Raw genomic sequence first — 11144 nt, forward strand, 5'->3', positions numbered from 1 at the left:
GGACCTTATACTTCGACGGAGCCTCAAACCAAAAGGGATGTGGCGTTGGAGTATTACTAGTATCACCTAAAGAAAAGCATGTTCCAATCTCCATAAAGCTTGATTTTGACGTTACCAACAACGCTGCTGAATACGAAGCATGCGTGGTAGGCCTTGAAACAGCTTTGGCATTGGGAGTAAAAAAGTTACGGAAATTCGGAGACTCTTCATTGATCATCAATCGAATCTCCAAAAGGTGGAAAGTAAGGAGCGAAAGTCTAGCCCCTTACCAAACCTATCTAGAAACTCTTACTAATCAGTTAGAAAAGGTAGAATACACATATCTACCTAGGGAAGAAAATCAATTTGCTGATGCATTGGCAAGACTAGCCTCGATGGTTAGGATTCCCAAGGAAATCGAGCAAATGCCTCTAACTATAGAAAAAAGGCACAAACCAGCATATATTCAAGCTATAGAAGATGATGAAGTAACCCAAGACGAAGAAGAAGAAGAACCATGGTATACGGATATACTCAATTATGTCACCAAAGGAGAATACCCTCCCCATGCTGACAAAAGAGCAAAACGAGCATTAAGACTCTTGGCTTCCCAATATGTACTCATAGACAACGAGCTACATAAAAGGGTACCTAAGGGTCAAGCTCTCTTATGTGTAGGAAAAATGGATGCCCAAAGAGCAATGAGGATAGTCCACGAAGGAATCTGTGGAACTCACATAAATGGTAAAATGTTAGTCTAAAAGACAATGCGAGAAGGATATTATTGGACTACAATTTATAGGGATTGCCATCAATATGTTAAAAGATGCCCTAAGTGCAAAATCTACGCCAATTTACAACATGTTCCCCCATCCTTTCTTTACACCTACACGTCGCCATGGCCGTTCTCTACATGGGGAATTGACATCATCGGCAAAATCACTCCCCCAGGAACAGGAGGCCACGAATATATCCTAGTGGCAATTGATTACTTCACAAAATGGGTTGAAGCGCAATCATACGCTAAACTCACTGCAAAACATGTAGCACTCTTTATCGAGAGAAATATTATTTGTTGATACGGAGTCCCACATGAAATGATAAGTGACAATGGAACTCACTTTCAAGCCGAATGTGAAGAATTGCTACAAAAATATGGCATCCAACATCATCATTCCTCCCCTTATAGGCCTCAAGCAAATGGAGTAGTTGAGGGAGCTAATAAAAATCTAAAGACTATCATCGAGAAAATGACGGAAAATTATAAGGATTGGCCTGACAAACTTCACTTCGTATTGTGGGGTTATCGCACGTCAATTCGCAAATCAACAGGAAATACGCCATTTTCCTTGGTTTATGGAATGGATACCGTACAACCTGTCGAACTAGAGATTCCATCTCTACGCATCGCATTAGAGAGCAAACTCGATGAAGTTGAATGGACTAGAGCAAGATATGAAGAGCTAATTCTACTCGATGAAAAACGACTAGAAGCTCTACATCACACTCAGTGTTACCAAACTCATATGGCTAGGCATTTTAATAAGAAGGTCAAGACAAGAAACATCAAAGTAGGAGACTTGGTGTTAAAAGCATTAAGAAAAAATGTTTTAGATCCAAGGGGAAAATTTAGACCTAATTGGTCTGGACCCTACATTGTCAAAACAATCCTGTCAGGAGGTGCAGCAAAATTAACTGACATGGATGGCAACGAGTTCTCGAACATGACAAATCTTGACCAACTTAAGAAATACTACCCATAATTACTTGAGTAGGATACTCAAGAGAGCTACGTTTGGCCTGATTCCTTAAGAAAGGATACGTAGGCAACCCTTTACGGGTGCGACCACTTTATTTTTTTCAAATCTCACATCCCAGATTTAATAAAAATTTCAATAGAAGATCGACGAAACATCGGCGTCACAGAAAAGATTTTGGCGCCAGTCGATGAACGTTAGCGCCAGACGACGGCACCTGTCGCCAGACTGCCGCAGGCGGCGCCAGTCGCATAATTATGGCGCCAGTTTACAGTTAAAAGTCTGGGAACATTTCGGTGTTTTTCGAAAAAATTTCGACTTCCGTACTCGAAAAAATTTCTGGAAAATTAATTCTTCGGTTTTCATTGCTTTAATAAAATAAATTTACAGTAAATAATTTAATTAAAAAGCTGGAATTTCATTAAAAAAAATAAATTACATTATTGATGGAATTTAAATAAAAGCTTAAATAAATTAACTTTAAATTTAAAAACTAAGTCTAATAATTGGAAATTAAGCAATGCTCTTAATCTTCTTTTTCTTTCTTAGCCCTTTTCCAATTCCTGTCTGCTTCTTCTTCCTCATCCATAACTTTAGCTAGTAGGCATCCTTTAGAGGACCTACATTCAATCTTGGAGTAAATAGTTTCCCTCTCAGCTAGGACCCCATGCTTCTTTTCTACCCAAGCTTTCTTTTCTGTGGTGTCAGCTTTCCTTTTCCCTTTATCTTTTTGCAGTACTCTTCTTCTTAGACGTTGTAGGTGTTTTGAACTTGATCCTTTCACCCAAGCATTCCTTAACAGGAACCACCTTGTCACCTAGACGGCTCTTCACATCAGTTTTACTCTGATTTTTCTCCACGTCCTTTGAGGGTTTCTTCATAAGCCATTTTTTTACATCATTGGGCAAAGAAGGGGGAACCTTTTGGGTAATTACCTCCCATAAAGGTCTAGCGCTCCAATAAGCATCAAATTTGTCTACTTCCTGGGAGACAGGGAACTCGTAGGGACGACGAAGATCACCAGAACGAATAGTCTGAAGTAAGCCGTATTGTATTTTTACCCAGCAGGGATAATAAAAAGTCATACGGGACAAGCTTGGAAGACGGCAGAAAGGTTGCTTGTTGACACCAACCATCTTTTCTTTTTTCCACCAAGGGATGACCCACTTGATGGTAAGACTACAAGACTCGAAGACCTTCTTTTATTCATGGCGCCCCATCTTAGAGAAGAGTTTATTCCTTCTCACGAAGCAATTTGGAGTATATTTCACTAGTGGAAAAAAGACCATCCGTAACGGGCAAAAACTACCCATCCGTAAAGGGCAGCGTCTGTTACGTATGCGGCCGTTACGGATGGCCTTTGTTATTTGTAACGGGCACCTGAAAACCCCGTTACAAATAACCCGTTATTCGTAACGGGCATCTGAGTTATTCGTAACGGAATTTTCAGGTGCCCGTTACAAATAACCCCGTTATCCGTAACGGGACATGGTTTGCCCGTTACGAATACTGTATAATCAAATTATAAAAAAAAGTCCAGCAAAATGCTGGATTTTGCACACCATTTTATCATTTAATGAGATGTATATATTTTTATACAAATATAGTATACAATTAATATTTCTTTCAAAAAAAATATATACAATTAATATTAATAAACTACTAACTAAAACTTTAAAAGAACAGCTAAATTAAACCAAATCTCAAGTACACTTATTTTCTTGGTTTCAAAAAAAAATTACACTTGTTTCCTCTAAAGGCAGTAAAAGTGCGGTGCTCAAAGAAAAACTTATTCTGCATAAACATTGTTCTCTTAGGTATTTCCTCTAGTAGTAATCGCACTATCACAGCCCATTTGTTGCACTGAATCCTAAACTACGGGCTGCAATAGGTGCTTTCCTAGCGACCTGAAGAAGGCTCTCTTTTGCATCAGTATATTCCAACTGAATTGTCTAGATCTTTCCAACATAGAAGAGATGTCGACAATGCTGCAAAAAAAAAAAATTTGATGAATTAGACCGGAATCATCATAAGACAATAATCACGTAAGAGAAAAATGCAGTAGTCGGTGAAAAAAGAGACAACAGCAGAAGATAATGGTGCATACTTGACCAGAAATACCCCCATAATTGAACCACAAAATGACCCAGGATAAGTAATTATACCACATAATAAGGTATAACATTGTAATATTCCATTCATACAAGCAAAACCAGAGAGCCAAATAAAAATGGGTAAAACATATAACAGTACAACCCCAATAAAGATGCGGTGCTCAAAGAAAAACTTGACTTGTGTTAAACAAAAGAGGCCAGGCGCATGATACTCTCAATAATGTAAAGAACTTTCGAAACAAAAGTAATGCTAGAAAGTAACAAAACTACATGCAACTTTTTTACAAAGAGAGTACAAAGCAACTTCATGAAACTACCCTCCTTATACTAAATAATCAATTAGGCCTTCAATTTCTGGAAGTCTGAAACAGAAATAAAGGTTCACAAAGAGTTATTATATAGAATATGACAACATTAATATAGGATTAAATTTTTTAACTTTTGCAACAGCAACATCACTTTTACTAAAATTATCAAATCAACTTCTCATATTATTAGAAGAGAAGGTACAAAATGTGAAACGACAAAGGATCACAAATTTCTTAGTGTAAATACTTCTTTGCTACACTAGTGCATAAGAAATTATAGAAAGACATTACTAGCGTTACAGGTAATAGAGTAGAGAATACCTGCTGATTGGAATGAGCTCCAAAACTAGGTGCCTTGGACCTCAGCTTTTTAGCCTGATCATACAAGTTGTAATGGAGGTAATTGCGAAGGAGAAGGTTCAAAAGTGTTTCCTGCAGCATAGATAAATCACATGTAATTCAAGTTCTGAACATATAAATCACATTATGAATATATATAATTCTCATTGACCGCATACAAACCTGACCAAGCTCATAGAAAGAATACAATTTGGATGCCAGCACATCAGCAACCCTTCTTTCCAATGATTTTAAACGAGCAATGCTTGCAGAAGCACAAGATTTAGCCTGCACATTTTCAGAGTTAGCTTGAAACACATATGACAATGAAGAGTACAAAAGTAGTTTTTGGAACAGAGCACACCTCATTGTGCATTTTCTGATCAATTAAAACAGAGCACACCAATACTAGTGCCCAAAGTTATGATATGGAGATCTACATTTTTCTGTTATACATCATTAAAACAGTGTTTATTGACTGAAATTGAAGTGTCCATAGTCCATACACATTTTTATATATGAGTGTCAAGTAGCCAGCATGAGCACTTGAGCTAAAATGTAGATTTACAAACTAAAATGCAATTGCAATCCAAATCAAGTACATAGGAGAAAATCATATTTATAAAGTGAACTCTTCAGAAATTAGACAACACACTGAACTCTAACAAATATATAGTCCCTTCACAAACATGGAGCTAGTCATAAAATTCAAATTGCACAGCAAATTAACATCTTTATAAAGCTACTTTCCAAAAAATACATCCGGTTCATCTTGCAAAGGCAATAATGTACAAATGCATGTAATTAGGACCAAATCTAAGCAGCTTAACAATAACTAGCATAACAAATCCTTAGACTTATACATTGAACCTCAGGAAGCTAAACAACATTTTTGGCATATAGAAAGTCACAAAAAACAATGATATAAACGAGATTCGATCTCGAAAAGTCAGCATCCAATCTTAGAAGACATTACACATCAATGAATTGAGCATGCATGCAAACTACTTGAACTAAAACTGTGACAAATCAGTCATGCAATAGAAAATGAAATGCTCACAATTTCTCAAATAAATACTAACAAAAGCATATTTAACTGACAAATAGAAACAAAGCTATAATTCAAAAGAAAAAAATCATAAAAAAAAAAGGTAATAATTATGAAAATAATAGAGAAATGAAGAGTAGTGAGTACTAGATTGACTCAAGGCAAGAGGCGATACAAGGATTTGAACATAATTCACTACAATAAAATGGCCATTGGAGCAAATATGAAGATATTTCGGAGGATAAGGCCGAAGTCAGCTAGCATTAGCTCATCAGTAAAGGCATAGATCAAAACCAATCCAGAATATTATAATTTTCACCATATCAAACTTGTGGAGCTCATCCAATGAACAGGTTTAACGTAATATATTATCTATACCAATATTAGACATGATAGAACAATAATCTAATAATATATTCAAAGTGTTTGAAGGACTGACATTGCAATAGCTTAACATAATATCTGCTATCATCTGTTTTAGGGACTAACATATATAGTAACATTTCATTAGCTTCTATCAACTACAGAAAATCGATCTACTAGTGATTAAATTGACAAGAGATCATTAACTGCTACAAGGAAAAGACATAATTCACATAAAATAAGCCTTTTATTCATCAATACCTAGAGATGAAAATAGTAGTACAAATTTGACATATACCCAAATCCAAATCAAAGGCAGCCTCTAAAGTTCTTTTTTTTTTAAAAAAAAAAAAAAAAAAAATCAGAAACTGGTAATTCAGATTAGTGCAAGGATTGAAAAATGCAAGTCATACACTTAACAGAACCCTGGAACCCTAGAATTGATCGATTTCGGTAAAGAACTCGAAGAACCCTAGAATTAATCAACATGCCATATCGGGTTTCTTAATTATTCTTTCTATAAACAAAAAAAATTACAAATAAAAAATGAATCAAATATACAAATTGCATGTTGAAAAAAAATTAAATAAAGCAAATTAGACATCACAAGAACAAATTCAAGAATTTATACAATTAGATGCCCAGAAATCAATTCAAGAAGAGGAAAAAACGATTGAAGGACTTCTTACCTCATGATCTAAAATGATTGAAGTTTTAGGCAAAGATATCCCAAATTATCTAAGAATTGTTCTTCAGTAGTTTTTGACAATTCGCCGCTATCTAGATCCAATATTTGGAATTCACTATAAGAGGAACAACAAATTAACACTGGTTTCTTTTTCTTTGCACTATGCACCGCCCGTAATAAAATCTTCGAACACTTTTTCACATACCCATCACCCATAATTTCTGTGTAATAGCTTAAAGAGAGAGGAGGAACAAGGGGTAGGAGGATGGAGGAGGAGATAAAGAGCACAAGTGTTTTGAAAACTCAGAAATTGATGGAGGAGAGGAGAAAGAGGCCGGTGAATGACGGGGAGGAGAGGAAAGGAGAGGAGAGAGAGAGGGGGACTGATGAGAGAGAAAGAGGTGTGACGGCTATTAGGTGAAACCCTAAAAAGCCAAGTACTGGGCTCCTCTCATCAGTTGGGCCTGTTACGTGTAATATAATATTCGTAACGGGAAAAAATAGTGTCCGTTACTGTAGGGAATAATTTCAAGCCTTAAAAATCCCACTAGCTTGAACCCCACTGTGATCATACACTAAAGTACGGTGGCGTCCAAAAGGGAAGAAGATAGAGCAAAAGAGTCGCCAACAAGTTTTTAAGGAACTTGTAAACCATCACGAGGTGAAGGTTACACCCCTTAACGATCCAAGAGATCGTCAACTCCATAAGGTCATGAACCAAATAAGGGTTCGGGGATGATGGTACAAATCCAACCTAAAAGAGATTGAACCTGCCCTAATAATAGGCCTCTACTTTATTCTGCTCGTATTCATGTGCACTTTCTGATTAACATATAATCAATAGGATTAACCCTAAACTTGTTTAATCTATGTAGGTTGAACATTAATGCACAAACAAATCTATTATTGGCGATCACTTGAATTTATAATCATAATTAACCCTAAACAAGATTATTAATTATCTTATTAAGCGCGATTGCAAATACCAATTCCCTTTAAGCATGCAATAAAGGTGATCAAGCAATAACAATATAAAATATGATACATATCAAGCAACATAATAATAATCAATAATAATTATAATTAAAATAATCATAATTATGTTAAAGCATAGCAAGATCCTAGGCATGATACTAACATGAATTAATAACAAACCCTAGCATGTTACTAAACAATAAAAATCAAAGCTTTAACCCTAACATGATACTAACATGAATAAATATTAGGAAGAGAATAAAAGGCATCATAGCAATCATATTTAATATTAAAAATACCCTAGACATGATACTAGGAATATCATAATAACAATATAAACATGATATCTACATCATAATATCAATAAAATCAATTTAAAGTACTTACTTGGATGCCTCGTACCTCTTTCTAATAACAAAATACACGCGTTAGTAACTTCAAGGAAAATAATAAACAAAACAATTAAATTAAATAATTGAAATAGAGATTTGGGACCAAACCCTCAGAAATTAAAACCTTTCACGTCTAGGGCGAAGGCAACTTCGAATATGGCTAGGTGTATCAAGATCTTGCGAATGCGGAATTTTGTATGAAAAAGCAAAAGAAAGAAAAGAAAAGAATGCTAAAGAATGAAAGCTTGATGAATGAAGAGAATTGATGAATGCTAATTAAAACTAATTGTTGATGAGAATTCCTGAATGAAGAGAGTTGATGATTGAAAACGGAGTTTTTGATATGATATTTATAGAGAAAATCATCCAAAAAAGATAATTTAACAAAACAGAGTCTAAAGATTGCAAAAACACATTGGCGCCAGCCCTGGCTAATTGGCGCCAGCCGCCAATGGCTGGCGTCTGGCGCCAATCCTAGTTCCAGGAGCCAAGGCCTGGGGTTGGAGGCCAAATTGGATTTCAAAGCGTTTTCGAAAATCCGATAAATTTCCCGTACTGGAAGATAAAATAATATAATTTCAGTCGAAAATGCTATTTGATCTTGATTAAAACTCTAAAGAGTCCTAATTGAATTAGGAATGAAAAGACCTTCTAGAATGTTCTAGAAGACTAAAACCATTCCTAATTGCATTAGGAATGATAAACTATATTAGGCCCTCCCCTAGATCATTAGGCCGTACATAAAGCTCAAACCGGGCCCAGTTTAGTAAATTGGCCATAACTTCCTCAATATTCATCGGAATTGGGCTTATAATATATCGTTGGAAAGATCTTTGCAAACCCCATCCAACTACACCACTATTGGACCCATATCATGGACCAAACAAACTGGATTGGCTGTTTTCTTAAAAATAAAGTTTTCAAAAACAGGGAGAAGAGAAAAAGAAATAAAACTTTCCGCAACACTAGACCTTTCCACACTTTCGTTTCATTCGATTATGATTTGACGTGAAAGGCACTCATCACTGGGTTTGGTTTTGGGGAGACACAAATGGGTGTCTACAGTTACGAATACTTATTTATTCGTAACGGGCACTAATTGTCCGTTACGAATACTTATTTATTCGTAACGAGCACTATTTTGCCCGTTACGAATACTTATTTATTCGTAACGGACACTATTTTTCCCGTTACGAATATCTTAATTGTAACGGGCAAAGCTTTGCCCGTTACAAATAGCCTGTTACGAATGAGATTTTTTCCACTAGTGTTTCTCAATGTTGTCCGGAGGGCTAATTAACTCCAGTCTTTCCATTAGCCACATCTGTAAAAATTGAAATGCAAATAAATTATTATTACTATACAAAGATATATTTTTTATTTTTGTAATTAAAAAGATTATTTTTCTACCTATAATAAAATTGGAGAGCCCCGAAAAGGTGCTTTTGGATTTTTCTTCAATTCATCAAGACTAAGCATAGTCTCTCCAACTATTAAAGGCATTGGATTTCTCCCAGACTCAATTTGTTCTAAAACAGTTGATATAATTGACTGACCCTCATTATTTATACCACTAGTAAGAAAAAATTGATTAAGCATGCAAAACAAGAAAGCCCTTCTTCTATACACATGGAAAGATTCAGAATAAGGTCTATCAAAATAATGTCGAGCAAATTCTTTCAAATTAACTATGCTACCATCTACTATTTTTGATAGATCTTTGTCTTTTAAATTGAAGAAGCGTTCAAAATCCTTATAATAATATTCATTTATTCTGGGGATTACTACAAGATCTAGCGCAGGGAAGCCTAAAATAGCACCAAATTCCTCCGGCAAAGGGCTAATTTCATCATACCCTATTCTAAAGCAATGAGTATCTACATCCCAATATTCTAGAGCGGTATAAATAAAATCTGAATCAAGATCTACCCCTTTGATACCATAAATACCCCCCAAGTGAAAAATATCTAATTCTTTTCTCTCTTTGGCATTAAGAGACCGACACCATTCATGGGTGTAGGTGGTAAAACTTTTGGATACTAGAGACATGATGTTATTTTACTAAAAGCTAAGAAATATTTTATCTTCTGAAATTATGAAGAAAATCGGTTGGGCAGGGGGCTATTTATGCACAAAATCTGAGCAGTTTTAATCCAGGAAGGATTCGGAGTCAGCGCTCATTAGCGCCAGACGCCAACTATTGGCGCCTGATGCCAGAGCCTGGCGCCATACGCAAAGTGTAGCGCCTGGCGCTACACCAAAACGCGTGGCGCTAGCTGGCGCTAATACGTCTCATCGTACGCGCTTTCTAAAAAACCGCGTTTTGGACTTGATTCGAGTCTGCTAATGACTTTACGGTTTCCTTATCTTTTTCTAAAAATTCATTTATTCCTCCCTCTTAATTAATATAGCTATTATATTAATTATATTATTTTTCGGATTTTATTTAGACTAACTTCCAAGTCTTTATAAATCCAATATATTTTATTTGACTTTTATTTTTCATTTTTTCTTTTTTTGGGGGAGAAAGTCGGATACTGTAGGGAATAGATTTCAAGCGTTAACCCCTTGCTTGAACCCCACTGTGATCATACACTAAAGTACGGTGGCATCCAAAAGGGAAGAAGATAGAGCAAAAGAGTCGCCAACAAGTTTTAGGAACTTGTAAACCGTTCACAGGGTGAAGGTTACACCCCTTAACGATCCAAGAGATCGTCAACTCCATAAGGTCTAGAACCAAATAAGGGTTCGGGGATGAAGGTACAAATCCAACCTAAAAGAGATTGAACCTGCCCTAATAATAGGCCTCTACTTTATTCTGATCTTATTCATGTGCGCTTTCTGACTAACATGCAATCAATAGGATAAACCCTAAACTTGTTTATCTATGTTGGTTGAATATAATGCACACATAAATCTATTATTGGCTATCACTTGAATTATAATCATATTAACCCTAACAAGATTATTAATTATCTTATTAAGCGTGATTACAAGTACAAATTCCCTTTCGACATGCATAAAAGGCGTGATCAAGCAATAAATAAATATCAAGCAACATAATATTCATAAATAAATATCATGACAATAAAAGTATAATCATAATAATAATTAAATATAATCATAATAATCATGTTAAAGCATAATAATAATAGCAAGATCCTAGGCATGATACTAACAA

At 35.5% G+C, this 11144-nt stretch overlaps 1 long non-coding RNA gene across 1 annotated transcript; it reads right to left on the reverse strand.

The window, feature by feature from the left end:
- Positions 1–3198: 3198 nt before the first annotated feature.
- LOC145614396 (uncharacterized) lies at positions 3199–7049 on the reverse strand. The gene is made up of 4 exons (XR_014107101.1): positions 6598–7049; positions 4681–4785; positions 4480–4590; positions 3199–3724 (listed from the first exon to the last, which is right to left on the reverse strand). It is a non-coding gene; the product is annotated as an uncharacterized LOC145614396 (long non-coding RNA).
- Between the last annotated feature and the right edge of the window lie 4095 nt (positions 7050–11144).

This window comes from Chenopodium album, chromosome 3, assembly GCF_948465745.1.
Source record: "Chenopodium album chromosome 3, dcCheAlbu1.1, whole genome shotgun sequence".
Lineage (NCBI taxonomy): Eukaryota > Viridiplantae > Streptophyta > Magnoliopsida > Caryophyllales > Amaranthaceae > Chenopodium > Chenopodium album.